Source organism: Grammomys surdaster, unplaced genomic scaffold (genome assembly GCF_004785775.1).
Source record: "Grammomys surdaster isolate TR1022 unplaced genomic scaffold, NIH_TR_1.0 126391, whole genome shotgun sequence".
NCBI classification, from domain to species: domain Eukaryota; kingdom Metazoa; phylum Chordata; class Mammalia; order Rodentia; family Muridae; genus Grammomys; species Grammomys surdaster.
The window spans coordinates 3,864,795-3,880,955 of NW_021621185.1; positions in this window are offsets into that span (position 1 = coordinate 3,864,795).

Below are 16,161 nucleotides of genomic sequence, written 5' to 3' on the forward strand. Positions count from 1 at the left end.
CCTTATCCAGCATTAGTGGGAGGGGAGGTGCTTAACCCTGTGGAGGCTTGTTGTCCAAGGGAAGAAGGATGCTAGAGGTGTGAAGCAGTAGTGGGTTTGTGGATGGCAATTCATCCTCTTAGAGGCAAAGAGAGAGGGAAAATGTGGGTGGTTGTGGAAGGGAGTCTGAGAAGGGGGACAACATTTGAAATGTAAATAAATAAAATAACTAATTAAAAAGAAGAAGATTTTTAAAAAATCAAAAAAGACCAGAGCTGAAATCAATCAATTACAAAGAAAACTATCCAAAAATTAATGAAACCAAGAGCTGGTTCTTTGAGAGAATCCACAAGATAGAGAAACCCTTAGCCAAATTAACAAATAGAGAAAGAGACAGGTGTGTGGATAAGGATCAGGTGAGCTAAGAGACCGGGATGCTGGCCAGAAAGCCGTGAGTATGAATAGAATCTGCAGCTGGCAATATGGGGGTAATGGACGGCATTTCGAATATGTTTCAGATACCTGGGATAGGGAATGTTTGCAGGAATCAATGGGAGTGACCTTAGCTGAGACACTCAATAGTGGGGATATAGGATGTGCAGCAGCCTCCTCCTGTGTCCAGGAAGGAATTCCAGTGGAGAAATAGGAACACCAATCCATCCACCAAACTTTTGAACCAAAATTTATTCTGCCTACAAGCAATGTAGCAATGGGATATGGCTCAGAGCCTGAAGGAATGATCAAATAATAACCATGCCTACCAGAGACCCATCCCATGGGCAATCACCAATCCCTGAAACTATTAACAAAACTCTGTTATGCTTGCAGACATGTGCCCAGCACGGCTGTCCTCTGAGAGATTCTACTCAGCAGCTTACTCATACAGATAAAAAGACTCATGTCCAAATAATGAATGGGGCTTTGGTACTCTTACGGAAGAGTTGAGGGTAGGATTAAATGTCCCTAAGGTGACAGGAACTCTACAGGAAGACCAACAGAGTCAATTTAATTTGACCCTTAGGGCATCTCAGAGAGTAAACCACCAACCAAAGAGCATACATGGGTTGGCCTTGTTAATGATAATATTTAAAAATGGTGCCACAGAATCTGGCTTGTTGTTATAGGGCTCAGCTACGCCAGGCCTGAGGTTACGAGTGATAGCAAACTCCCACCGCTGCTTGTCTCAGGCTACCAGCTCAGGTGGGCCAGAAGCACTGGCCCTGGCACCAATGAGACACCACTGTGGGAGATGGCTCTGTCAAGCTACCACACTGTCTCCACAATGCTTGGCTGAGACCAGACCATCCCACCATCCATGCAGTACCCAGTAGAAATTAGTCTCTAATGCTTAAAGATTATTCAATGACCTTATATACTTGATAATGTTCAATTAACAAAATGCCCACATAATTAGAGTTGTTTCCCAATATCTAACTGTAAGATATAAATTGTTACTCAGGACTATCCTGGACCCATGATTCTCCATGGGTCCTACACCCCTTTCCTGTCTTGCTCCTCCTCCTTCTCCTTCCCACTCTTTGCTTCTCCCACATTAGCGAGCTTATTGCAAATGTATCAGGAAGATATCCCACTACAGGGCCTAGACCCCATGCAAACATGTAGTAGATGAGTAGCTCAGTCTTCATGTGGGTTCAAGATAATGGATGGAGGAGTTTTCCCTAAACCAGTATTCCTAAAGCTATTGTTTCTCTGTGGAACCCATTCTTCTAACTCAGCTGTCCTGCCTGGCCTCAATGGGAGAAGAAGCACCTAGTCCTGCAGAGATTTTGTATGTGTGTGTGTGTGTGTGTGTGTGTGTGTGAAGGGGATCCAGGGAAGATCCACTCTCTCATAGGAGAAAAGGAGGGGTTATAGTGGAAGGGACTGTGGGAAGTGGGAAAACCATGAGGATGTAGAATACATTTTTTTAAAAAAGAAATATATTCTGAAACATCTATTTTTGATTCCATATTCAAAAAATAAATAATTATTAAATCATCATTGTAACTTGATTCATAACATTTTTAAATTTAAGGTTAAAATGAATATTTTATTATTGTAGTTCTTTATAGACTGCTATGAGTCTTACAACTCAGTGGTACTTAATTGTTACCATTTTTGCACTCCTAAAATTAGATATAAACCATTGGAGTTTCCTATGAATTCTTCCCAATAATTCACTCATCAAATTTACAAGGATAAATAGATTTCAGAAGTTACTGAATTTTTATAACCAATAAACCATTTTTTATTTTTACAATAAGTAAGTGTAATTGTTTTTTCCTTGATTTCGAAGATTCAACTCAATAATCCCATATTAAAACTTGATTTCTTTTCTCCTGCTTTTTCTGCATTATTGATTCTATATTGCACAGCAATTATCCAAATGAAACTTGTTCATGCCATCCTATTACTACATCCATTACATTGGATTATTTTTATGTTGTATGAAAAATAAGATCTATTTTGTTTCTTGTCTTTAAAGTGTTAATTTCTTCTACCTAACCTCCTCTACTCTCATTCTGCTACCTTTGTGCAAAGAAAATATATAAGAAATACGAACATGCTACACTACATTGAACAGCTATTTTTGAGTTCCAGTGGTTAGATATAGTTCTTGGCACTTCAGTATCTGTGTATTTTCAGCAATGTTTACTACTTGAAGTATCAGCAATCATGTACTTGTATTATAACATCATAATTCTCATCTATAGGCATTCTGCAGGCATCTGCCACAAAGTTAAAGTGGATGAAAAGATCTGTGTCTGCCTTACAACTTGTGCTGTAAGTATATGTAGGCATCCACTTATTATCAATAAAGAATGTCAAATATCCTTTTGTGAGATTATAACCTCTTCAAGTTAAAAACACTACAGATAAATTGATCTGAGGTCCATGGACATGACGTCTATACTATTGTTTTTCAATTAAGTTTTCATATGTATTAGCATTAATTATTTAAATTAATTTAACCATTAACTCTGTATTCTTTCAACAGTGATTTTTATAAGAGAGAAAGCCATAAGCATGAAAGATTCTGAGCCAATTCCCCAAGTTGGGATCTCAAGAGATTTAATGTGTTAGCGTAACTCTCATAAAAATAGCAGCTATAGTGCTTTTTATTTTGTTCTCATATAATCTTTTCATGTCAAGGGCCTTCAGTCACCTGAAGCATTCTTTGTGACTTAGAGATGCCACAGCCTCAGCATATTTTTGTACTGTGTTTTTGAGAGTTATTAAAGAAAAAGACTTCACAAACAGGTGTAAAACAGCTCTTTGAGGTCATGCAGTGCACTTGATGATCTGGCTTGATATTCTTTCAAATAAGTTTTAAAATTCAGAATCTATAATTTGTCTATAAGTAACTAAATTAGAGAAAAACCTTTCTTTTTTTTAATGATTTGGTTATGTTACATATTTTTTTATTTCAAAGACCCAATGAATTAAGGTATTTGTATTTACAAAAAGTTTGAAGGAATGATTTTAAAAATAATTAAGCATTATGTTAGAAAATTTAAAATCATCTGTATTCAAAAATGAACTATAAATAAAAATAAATTAATGTAAAATCAAAAGAAAAATACGCATAGAAAAATTAAAACTAGATATCTAAAATTCGAGGAAAACTAGAATTAAAACTAGGTTCTAAAATTCATGGAAACTAAAATTGTATTGGAAAAAATGCCCATACATTCTGAAATTAATGTAGTGATTGAGAAAAACACTACTTTATTCATGGGAGACAAAATGTGTATATCTACAACTATATGGTTTTCTTGATACCACATTAGCAAATGTTGTACATTTAGTAAGTTGGTCATGACATCTTACTTAACTGGCTAGCAGATAGACATGGCATCTGGCTACCAGAACATAAAGTTCTACCTTGAAGAGTTTAGCCTAAACAATGAAGGAAAATTGAGTTCTCAGAAAGTATTTTGAATCTTCATCTTGTTAAACATTTTAGCATGTATTGAGAATAGCAGCTAGTACTGTCAAATAAAAAAATTCTACTTAGGATGACAAGGTTTGAAAATATTGGAATGACTGTCCTCTAGAGTATGCTAAAACATTACTTTGAGGTAGTTATTATTTATTATATTGAAATATTTGTTATATGTTTTCAAACCTTATGAATAGCTGTACCTTACTCTACTTTGGATACTTAGGTAAACAAGTGAGAGCTGAGTGATAATTTTTTGTCTAATATATGGTAAGAATGTAGAAAAGCTGTATTATGCAAAGAGAATAAAAATGAAATGACTCAAGTAGAAGAAAAACAACTTCAGGAAACAGAGTCAAACTTTGCTGTTTAATAAAACATGCAAATGAATAGGTAAAATAATATATAATGTAATTATACACTAATTTTTAATTTCAAAACAAAAGCATCATTATATAAAACACACTTACATCCACTGGACCTTATCTATGATTTCAATATGACATTGAGCCTTTATCCTTTGACCACAAGTACAGATTGTCCATTTTCTTAACATTTGAAATAAAAGTAAAGAATATGCATATGTGAGTTTAGTCTTTAAAGCTTTGATTTTTGGAAAGTAATTCAGGCCATCACTTTCATTTCTGGAGTCTGATTTCAGTGTAGAAAATTTAGACATGGTATTCTTTTCCAAATGAATTAAAGTACATATTTGTGTAACTACTTTTGAATGCATTTGCAAAGAATTATTCAAAGTGTTTATTCAGATGAATTATAATGCCAATACAAAAAGCCAAGTTTTTGATCCAATCTTTTCTTGTGAGCTAAGAAATGGATTTTCTCTCAAATGATATTAACAAGTTGGTATCTTTCATCATTTTGAGCATCTTTTGGTATGCCATGCCAGCGATGTCATCTGACTTCCCTGTGGCACACCAAGCTTCAGTTCAAGCCAAGCAAAACCTTTTGAATCCACTTATACTTAAGTGATATATTATTAAATTTGTGATGGAGAATGTGCCTATAGTTTTTCTCCATTTTAAATATTTTATCCCCAACATTCAATATTTTTTCTCGGTAAATAATAGAATGAAGTGACCTGTGTTCAAAATGGTGTCACCATTTGTTTTTAATCGAGCCAACATAAATAGCAGCAATGCAGAGCAACCATCTGTGAAAGTTGTTCTTCATCCTTTTGGTGTTCTTTATCAACTATTCAAGACATTTTTGGAGCAATAAATATGATTTGTTTTCTTATACTCAAGAGAGGTACTGGTTCAGTTGGTTCTTCAATCATATTGTTATGGGTTGAATGACTTTACTTCCAGTCACATGTTGAAGCTATAACTATTAAAAATCACAATGTGGCCTTCTTTAGGAACATGGTCTATATAGACACAATTAATTAAGCTGAAATATGACCATATAAGAGTATACTAAGCCATAATACAATATGGTTGATGATACTTATAAAAACAGGAAACTTGGACAGATACTTGTGCAGATAGACAGTAATATAAAGAGTAGAACTAAGTTCACACATCAAGGAAATGCCTAAAGTTATAATGGAGATTAGAAACAAGTCCTTCCATAGGTCTTTCAGAAAAAGCATGATTTAATGATACAAACCTATTATCTTGGGGACTTACATAAAGTAAGCTGCTGGAACAGCTCTGGAATGATGAGATCTATACCAGGTACTTTTTGTCATCATTTGAAAAATTAGATCAAATAAATTAGTGAAATTAGAGGCATGAAAAATTATGTTTGTCACTTAATTATCTGAAGTGGCTGTATATAGAAGGCTAAGTACAAAATGATGTGTTAGATTAGCTTTGGAAATGTTTTAATTGTTTGGAAAATATAATCCTTAGAGTACTAGGAATATTTTATGTTTCCCATCTTAAAAATATGATGTCAAGTTTATATTTTCAGTTATTAATTCTAAGTCATAAGACTTTCATTATTTCACTTTTATAACAAAGCTAAATTTTGATTATCTGCTGAATTTAATTGACTTTTATCATACATATATACTAAAGTGTTGAGCTTTTATATTTGCTTTCCATAATATGTTATTAGTAATTATATACTGTATACATTAAACATATAAGACTATTTTACACTTCTAAACTTAAATCATTGCTACAATGACCCTTGAAGAATGTGTTCATTTGGATGATTTAGCAGATATATAAACTTGTGAATGTTGTTGATCTATAAATAAGAAAATGGGTCAAAGTATAACCAGATGTCCATCTTAGTGCTTATTACCAATAGGATCAAATGAATCTCCAGAGTTTATACCATATACCAAGCAAATATCAGTTGTTGAAATCCACTGACTTAATCTTAATATGTAAATCTTGACAACACTATATGATACCAAAGGCAACTATACAGTTGGGATTTAAAAAAAAAAAAGCATTCCCATTCTGATCTCTCCAGATCCTCTCTTAGTTTGACTAAATACAATTTGGTTTATGATACAAAGATAAGCCTATGAAAGTTAGGGAGTGTAACGTGGTGGTTTGAATAAGAATGGCCCCATAGTTTCATGTGTTTGAATTTTGGTCATAAGGAATGGCACCATTAGGAAGTATACAGTGCTGTTGTGTCTTTGTAATAGGAAGTATGTCACTGTGGAGGCAGGGCTCTGAAGTTTTATTAAATCTCAAACTACACTTAGTGTAAAACACATATAGTCTCCTGCTTCCTGTCTGATGATCAAGATGTAGAACATCCAGGTTCTGCTACAGCATCATGTCTGCCTCCATGCTTCCATGTATCTTGTCATAATGATAATGGACTAAACAAACCTCTGAAACTGTAAGTCAACCTCAATTAAATATTCCCCTTTATAAGAGTTGCTTTGGTTGTGGTTTCTTTTCCCAGCAATAAAATCCAATTCTATGATAGTCTTACTGCACCCTTCATTCAAGAGCCCCTCTATCCATTCTATCTTCAGCCCTCAGTACTTGAGATCTTGGTGTAGATCTGGGATCCACCAAGTTGTGATTACTTGCCACTTTCTGTTTTCTTTCTAATAAATCTCCTTTGTAACTCCCCCACATTTAACTAATACCCAGAGTAAGCAACAACGAAAAAAGAATGAAACACCCACTCAACTAATATGAGACAAGGTAGGCACCCCCAAAACACTTCAAACTACAAAACAACACAGCCTAGATGCCAGTACAAAAATACAAACATGAACAACTAAGGCAATATACCTCTTCCAGAAGGCCACAATTTATTATATGAAGTCCTGGGAAAATCACTTCAGTAGAAGCAGAAAACAGTGGCTTCAAAATTATGAATGTGTCCTTAAAATCTTAGAGATGATAATGGATAAATGCTTTAATGAAGAGTGTGAAAAATCCAAACAGCAAGTTGAGTGAAATTATGAAAAAAATTTAAAACATGAAAGTAGAATTTAAAAAGAAATAAAATCACTATAGAAAACCCAAACTAGCTGGGCAGTGGTGGCACATGCCTTTAATCCTAGCACTCGGGAGGCAGAGGCAGGCAGATTTCTGAGTTCGAGGCCAGCCTGGTCTACAGAGTGAGTTCCAGGACAGCCAAGGCTACACAGAGAAACCCTGTCTCGAAAAACAAACAAACAAAAAAGAAAGAAAGAAAAAGAAAAGTCAAACTAAACAAAAACTGGATGTGAAAAAAATGATAGATATCATACAATGACTTCAAAGGTAAGTCTCACCAACATATTAAAAGGTAGAGAAGAAAATTTTAGTTGTTGAACCAAAATAGAAAAAAATGGATAGTTTAGTTTTTAAAAAATATTAGAGGGACAGAGGAATTCCCACTTAGCCGGTGGGACTGGTTCTTTCGTTCTGAAAAGACCTTGGGCATTGGCTCTACACTCAGTCCCACAACACATAGAGGAAGCTCAGCTCCCAGGTGCTCTAACATACCAAATATCACAGACGAGGAGGCCAGGACATCTGTCCCAACACCAGGAGTAGGAAGCAGAAATCTCTGCCTGGCCAGTGTCACGAGTTCTTCCTGGTCTGAACCTGTGTCCTGAGCATACCTTGGGCTCTGGCTCTGCACCCAGTTCCACAATACCTAGAGAATGCTTAACTACTAGGAGCTCAGACAAACAGGATCTCAGGAGCTTGGTCACACCAGGATTTCAGGATCTCAGAGGCAGCTTGACTACCAGGATCTCTGACAAATCCAGGATCTTAGAACCACAGGATTCCAGAGACACCTAACTCTAAAAAGTTCTGACACAACTAAGATCACAAGGGGAACAGTCAAAGACAGAAAGGGCAGTTACCCCTAGAGAAGTGGCAAGAGGCCAGCACAAGAGCATAAGCAACAGAAACCAAGGCTACTTGACATCATCCAAACCCAGTTATCACATCACACCAAGTCCTGAATATCCCATTCCATCAGAAAAGGACGATTCAGATTTAAAATCACTTCTCATAATGATGATAGAGGACTCATGATGATGAAAGAGGACAGAAATAATGCCCTTTAAGAAATACAGGAGAACACAGGCAGAGGATTAGAAGCCTTTAAAGAGGGAAAAAATAAATCCTTTAAAGAATTATAGGAAAATACAACCAAACAGGTGAAGAAATTGAACAAAATCATCCAGGGTCTAAAAATGGGAAATAGAAACAATAAAGAAATCAGAAAGGAAGATAACCCCGGTGATAGAAGATCTAGGAAAGAGATCAGGAGTCACAGACACAAGCATCACCAACAGAATACAAGAACTAGAGGAGAGAATCACAGGTGCAGAAGATACCATAGAAAACATTGACAGAACATTTTTAAAAAATGCAAAATGCAAAAAGCTCCTAACCCAAAACATCCAGGAAATCCAGGACACAATGAGAAGACCAAACTGAAGGATAATAGGTATAGAACAGAGTGAAGATTCCAAACTTAAAGGGCCAATAAATATCTTCAACAAAATTATTGAAGAAAACTTCCCTAACCTAAGGAAAGAGATGCACATAAACATACAAGAAGCCTAAAGAACTCCAAAAAGACTTGACCAGAAAAGAAATACCTCCTATCACATAATAATCAAAACATCAAATGCACAAAACAAAGAAAGAATATTAAAAGCAGTAAGGGAAAAAGGCCAAGTAACATATAAAGGCAGACCTATCAGAATTTACCAGATTTCTCACCAGATACTATAAAAGCCTGAAGATCTTGGATAGATGTCATACAGACCCTAAGAGAACGCAAATGTCAGCCCAGGCTACTATACCCAGCAAAACTCCCAATTAAGATAAATGGAGAAAACAAGATATGCCATGGCAAAAAACAAATTACACAATATCTTTCCACAAATCCAGCCCTACGAAGGTTAATAGATGGAAAACACCAACACAAGAAGGGAAACTACAGCCTAGAAAAAGCAAGGAAGTAATCTACTTTCAACAAACTCAAATGAGGCACACAAATATAGTACCACTTCTACAACAAAAATAGTAGGAAGAAACAATCACTTTTCCTTAATATCTACTAGTATCAATGGACTGAATTCTCCAATAAAAAGACAAAAAGTAAGAGACTGGATACGTAAATAAGACCAAGCATTTTGCTGCATACAGGAAATGTACCTCAGTGACAAAGACAGACACAATTTCAGAGTAAAAAGCTAAAAAAAAAAAAAAATCCAAGCAAATGGTCCCAAAAAACAAGCTGAAATAGCCATTCTCATATCAAATAAAATCAACTTTCAACCAAATGTTATCCAAAATGGTAAGGGAGAACACTTCATACTCGTTAAAGGAAAAATTTACCAAGCTGAACTCTCAATTTTGTTGACATCTATGCTCCTAATGCAAGGAAATCTACATCCATAAAAGAATCTTTAATTAAGCTCAAAGCACATGTTGCACCTCACACAATGATAGTGGGAGACTTCACTGCCCCACTCTCAGCAATGGACATATCATGGAAACAGCAACTAAACAGAGACACAGTAAAACTAATGGAAGTTATGAACAAATGGATTTAACAGATATCTATAAAACATTTCATCCTAACAAAAAGAATATACCTTCTTCTCAGCACCTCGTGGTATCTTCTCCAAAATTGATCATATAATAAGTCACAAAACAGGCTTCAACAGATACAAGAAGATTGACATAATCCCATGCATCCTATCAGATCACCATAAACTAAGCCTGGTCTTCAATAACAAAAAAATCAAAGGAAGATTCACATACACATGAAAGCTGAACGATGCTCTACTCAATGATAACTTGGTTAAGGAAGAAATAAAGAAAGAAATTAATGACTTTTTAGAATTTAATAAAAATTAAGGCACAACAGTGCTAAGAGAAAAACTCATAGCTCTAAGTTTGTTCAAAAATAAACTAGAGAGAACATACACTAGCAGCTTGACAACAAAGGCCTACGGGGGAAAAAAGATGCTACCACCCAAGAGGAGAAGATCAGAAGAAATAATCAAACTCAGAGCTGAAAACAAACAAGTAGAAACAAAAAGAATTATATAAAGATTTGAAAAACAAAACAAAACATCAAAAAATATGAGCTGGTTCTTTGAAAAAAAAAATCAGCAAGATAGAAAAGCACTTCGCAGACTAACCAGAGGACACAGAGACAGTATCCAAATCAACAAAATCAGAAATGAAAAGGGAGACATAACAACAGAAACTTAGGAACTTCAAAAAATCATCACATCCTATTACAACATCCTATACTCAAAAAAACCTGGAAAATATGGATGAAATGGGCAATTTTCTAGATGGATACAAGGTACCAAATTTAAATAAGGATCAGATAAACCATCTGAACAGTCTCATAACCTCTAAAGAAATAGAAGCAGTCATTAAAGTCTCCCAACCAAGAAAATAAATTCTACCAGAGCTGTTTAGTGCAGAATTCTATCAGATCTTCAAAGAAGACCTAATACCAATACTCTTCAAACTATTCCACAAAGTAGAAACAGAAGGAACACTGCTCAATTATGCTTATACCTAAACCAAACAAAGACCTAACAAAGAAAGAACTCCAGGCCTATTTCCCTTATGAATATTGATCCAAAAATACCCAATGATATTCTAGCAAACTGAATTCAAGAACAAATCAAAACAATCATCCCTCATGATCAGGTAGGTTTCATCCCAGGGATGCATGGATGACTCAATGAAAAGAAAAGAAATCCATCAACGTAATCCACTATATAAGAAAAAAAAAAAACACCACTCACACACACATAATCATCTCTTTAGATGCTGAGAAAAAGCATTTGACAAAATTCAACACAATTTCACAGTAAAAGTCTTGGAAAGATCATGAATTTAATGCCCATACATAAACATAGTAAAAGCAATATACAGCAAACCAGTAGCCAAGATCAAACTAAATGGAGAGAAACTTAAAGCAATCCCACTAAAATCAGAGACTAGACAAGACTGCTCACTCTCTCACTACATATTCAACATAGTACTCAAAATCCTAGCCAGAGCAATTAGACAATAAAAGACATTCAAAGAGATGCAAATTGGAAAGGAAGAAGATAAAGTGTCACTATTTGCAGATGATATGATAGCATACTTAAGTGATACAAAAAATTCCACCAGAGAACTCCTAAAGCTGATAAACAAATTCAGCAAATAGCTGTATATAAAATTAACTTAAACAAATTAGTAGCCTTCCACTACTCCAAAGATAAACAGGTTGAAAAGAAATTAGGGCCCTGCCTGGTCCTCTGGGCTGGAGCAGACACAGAGTCGGTCTGCTCCCGTCCTGTTGAGAAACTGAATCCTGAGTCATCCAGGAGCCACTGCACTCAGAGCAGCTGGTAAGAACTCCATCTCACTCCCTAAACCCCAGAGATAGATCGGGGAGCCAGGGACATCCAGGGCACAGCAGCTACTCAAACCCCGCCCCTCCGGAATTCCACTTCCCTTCTGCCCCTGCCTGGTCCTCTGGGCTGGAGCAGACACAGAGTTGGTCTGCTCCTGTCCTGTGGAGAAACTGAATCCTGAGTCATCCAGGAGCCACTGCACTCAGAGCAGCTGACACAGAGTCGGTCTGCTCCTGTCCTGTTGAGAAACTGAATCCTGAGTCATCCAGGAGCCACTGCACTCAGAGCAGCTGGAGCCACTGCACTCAGAGCACCTGAAACTGAATCCTGAGTCATCAAGGACCCACTGCACTCAGAGCAGAAGGATTTCCAGATCCAAGAGGTGGCCTGAGTCCCAGGAGTTATTCCACCCAGGAGATTAGGAGCATAAGACCACAGAGACCTCTGGACTCTGAGGAGCTCTGCAATAAGCAAGATAACTGGAAATACAGACTCCAGTTTTACACAGTGAGGGCAGGTACCACTAGAGTTAACCAGATGGCGAAAGGCAAGCGCAAGAACATAAGCAACGGAAACCAAAGTTTCTTGGCATCATCAGTGCCCAATTCTCCCAATATAGCAAGCCCTGAACACCCCATCACACCTGAAAAGCAGGATTCAGAATTAAAATCACTTCTCATGATGATGATAGAGGATTATAAGAAGGAATTAAGTAACTCCCTTAAAGAAATACAGGAGAGTACAAGTAAACAGATAGAAGCCCTTAAAGAGGAATCACAGAAATCCCTTAAAGAAATGGAAGAAAACACAAAGAAGGAATTAAACAAAAACATTCAGGATCTGAAACTAGAAATAGAAACAATAAAGAAAGTTCAAAGGGAGACAACCATGGAGATAGAAAACCTAAGAAAGAGATCAGGAGTCACAGATGCAAGCATCACCAACCGAATACAAGAGATAGAAGAGAGAATCTCAAATGCAGAAGATACGGTGGAAAATATTGACACAGTTGTCAAAGAAAATGCAAAATGCAAAAAACTCCTAACTCAAAACATCCAGGAAATCCAGGACACAATGAGAAGACCAAACCTAAGGATAATAGGTATAGATGAGAATGAAGATTCCCAACTTAAAGGGCCAGTAAATATCTTCAACAAAATTATTGAGGAAAACTTCCCTAACCTAAAGAACAAGATGCCCATAAACATACAAGAAGCCTACAGAACACCAAATAGACTAGAACAGAAAAGAAATACCTCCCGTCACATAATAATCAAAACATCAGATGCACAAAACAAAGAAAAAATACTAAAAGCAGTAAGGGAAAAAGGTCAAGTAACATATAAAGGCAGTCCTATAAGAATTACACCAGACTTCTCACCAGAGACTATAAAAGCCAGAAGAGCCTGGACTGACATCATACAGACCCTAAGAGAACACAATTGCCAGCCCAGATTACTATACCCAGCAAAACTCTCAATCACTATAGATGGTGAAACCAAGATATTCCATGACAAAACCAAATTTGCACAATATCTTCCCACAAACCCAGCACTTCAAAGGATAATTGATGGAAAATGCCAACACAAGGAGGGAAACTACAACCTAGGAAAAGCAAGTAAAGTAATCTTCCAACAACCCCCAAAAAAGATACAAACATAACTTTACCTCTAATAACAAAAATAACAGGAAGCAACAATCATTTTTCCTTAATATCTCTTAACATCAATGGTCTCAAGTCCCCAATAAAAAGACGCAGACTATCAGACTGGATACACAAACAAGACCCAGAATTTTGCTGCATACAAGAAACGCACCTCAGTGACAAAGACAGACACTACCTCAGAATAAAAGGGTGGAAAACAATTTTTCAAGCCAATGGTCCCAAGAAACAAGCTGGAGTAGCCATTCTAATATCAAATAAAATCGACTTTCATCCAAAATTAATCAAAAAAGATAAGGAAGGACACTTCATACTCATCAAAGGAAAAATCTACCAAGGTGAACTCTCAATTCTGAACATCTATGCTCCAAATGCAAGGGCACCTACATACATAAAAGAAACTTTACTAAAGCTCAAAACACACATTACACCTCACACAATAATAGTGGGGGATTTCAACACCCCACTGTCAGCAATGGACAGATCATGGAAACAGAAACTAAACAGAGACACTTTGAAATTAACAGAAGTTATGAACCAAATGGACTTAACAGACATCTATAGAACATTTCATCCTAAAACAAAAGAATATACCTTTTTCTCAGCACCTCATGGTACCTTCTCCAAAATAGACCATATAATTGGTCACAAAACAAGCCTCTACAGATACAAAAAGATTGAAATAATCCCTTGCATCTTATCAGATCAACACGGACTAAGACTGGTCTGTAATAATGACAAAAACAATGGAAAACCCACGTACACATGGAAACTGAACAACTCTCTACTCAATGATGACTTGGTCAAGGAAGAAATAAAGAAAGAAATAAAAGACGTTTTAGAATTCAATGAAAATGAGGACACATCATACCAAAACTTGTGGGACTCCATGAAGGCAGTGCTAAGAGGAAAGCTCATAGCTCTAAGTGCCTACAAAAAGAAACTGGAAAGAGCACACACTAACAAGTTGACTGCACAACTAAAAGCTCTAGAACAAAAAGAAGCAAACACACCCAGGAGGAGTAGAAGGCAGGAAATAATCAAACTCAGGGCTGAAATCAACCAAATAGAAACAGAAAGAACAATACAAAATATCAATAAAACCAGGAGTTGGTTCTTTGAGAAAATCAACAAGATAGATAAACCCTTAGCCAGATTAACCAGAGGGCACAGAGACAGTATCCAAATTAATAAAATCAGAACTGAAAAGGGAGACATAACAACAGAAACTGAAGAAATTCAAAAAATCCTCAGATCCTACTACAAAGGCCTATACTCAACAAAACTGGAAAACCTGGATGAAATGGACAATTTCCTAGACAGATACCAGGTACCGAAGTTAAACCAGGAGCAGATAAACCATCTAAATAGTCCCATAACCCCTCAGGAAATAGCAGCAGTCATCAAAAGCCTCCCCACTAAAAAAAGCCCAGGACCAGATGGTTTTAGTGCTGAATTCTATCAGACCTTCAAGGAAGACCTAATACCAATTCTCTTCAAACTATTCCACAAAATAGAGACAGAAGGAACACTACCCAATTCGTTCTATGAAGCTACAATTACACTCATACCCAAACCCCACAAGGACCCAACAAAGAAAGAGAACTTCAGACCAATCTCCCTTATGAACATCGATGCAAAAATACTCAATAAAATTCTAGCAAACCGAATCCAAGACCACATCAAAACAATCATCCATCATGATCAAGTAGGTTTTATCCCAGGAATGCAGGGATGGTTCAATATTCGGAAATCCATCAATGTAATCCACTATATAAACAAACTTAAAGAAAAAAACCACATGATCATCTCACTAGATGCTGAGAAAGCATTTGACAAAATTCAACATCCCTTCATGATAAAAGTCTTGGAAAGATCAGGAATTCAAGGCCCCTACCTAAACATAGTAAAAGCAATTTACAGCAAACCAGTAGCCAACATCAAGCTAAATGGAGAGAAACTTGAAGCAATCCCACTAAGATCAGGGACTAGACAAGGTTGCCCACTCTCCCCCTACCTATTCAATATAGTACTGGAAGTCTTAGCCAGAGCAATTAGACAGCAAAAAGAAGTCAAAGGGATACAAATAGGAAAGGAAGAAGTCAAAATATCGCTATTTGCAGATGATATGATAGTATACTTAAGTGACCCCCAAACTTCCACCAGAGAACTCCTAAACCTGATAAACAACTTCAGCAAAGTGGCTGGTTATAAAATCAACTCAAACAAATCAGTAGCCTTCCTCTACATGAAAGATAAACAGACTGAAAAAGAAATTAGGGAAATGACACCCTTCACAATAGTTGCAAATAATATAAAATACCTTGGTGTGAATCTAACCAAGCAAGTGAAAGACCTGTATGACAAGAACTTCAAGTCTCTGAAGAAAGAAATTGAAGAAGATCTCAGAAGATGGAAAGATCTCCCATGCTCATGGATTGGCAGGATTAATATAATAAAAATGGCCATCTTGCCAAAAGCAATCTACAGATTCAATGCAATCCCCATTAAAATCTCAACTCAATTCTTCACAGAGTTAGAAAAGGAAATTCTCAAATTCATATGGAATAACAAAAAACCCAGGATAGCGAAAACTATTCTCAACAATAAAAGAACTTCTGGAGGAATTACGATCCCTGACCTCAAGCTGTACTACAGAGCAATAGTGATAAAAACTACCTGGTATTGGTACAGAGACAGGCAGGAAGATCAATGGAATAGAATTGAAGACCCAGAAATGAACCC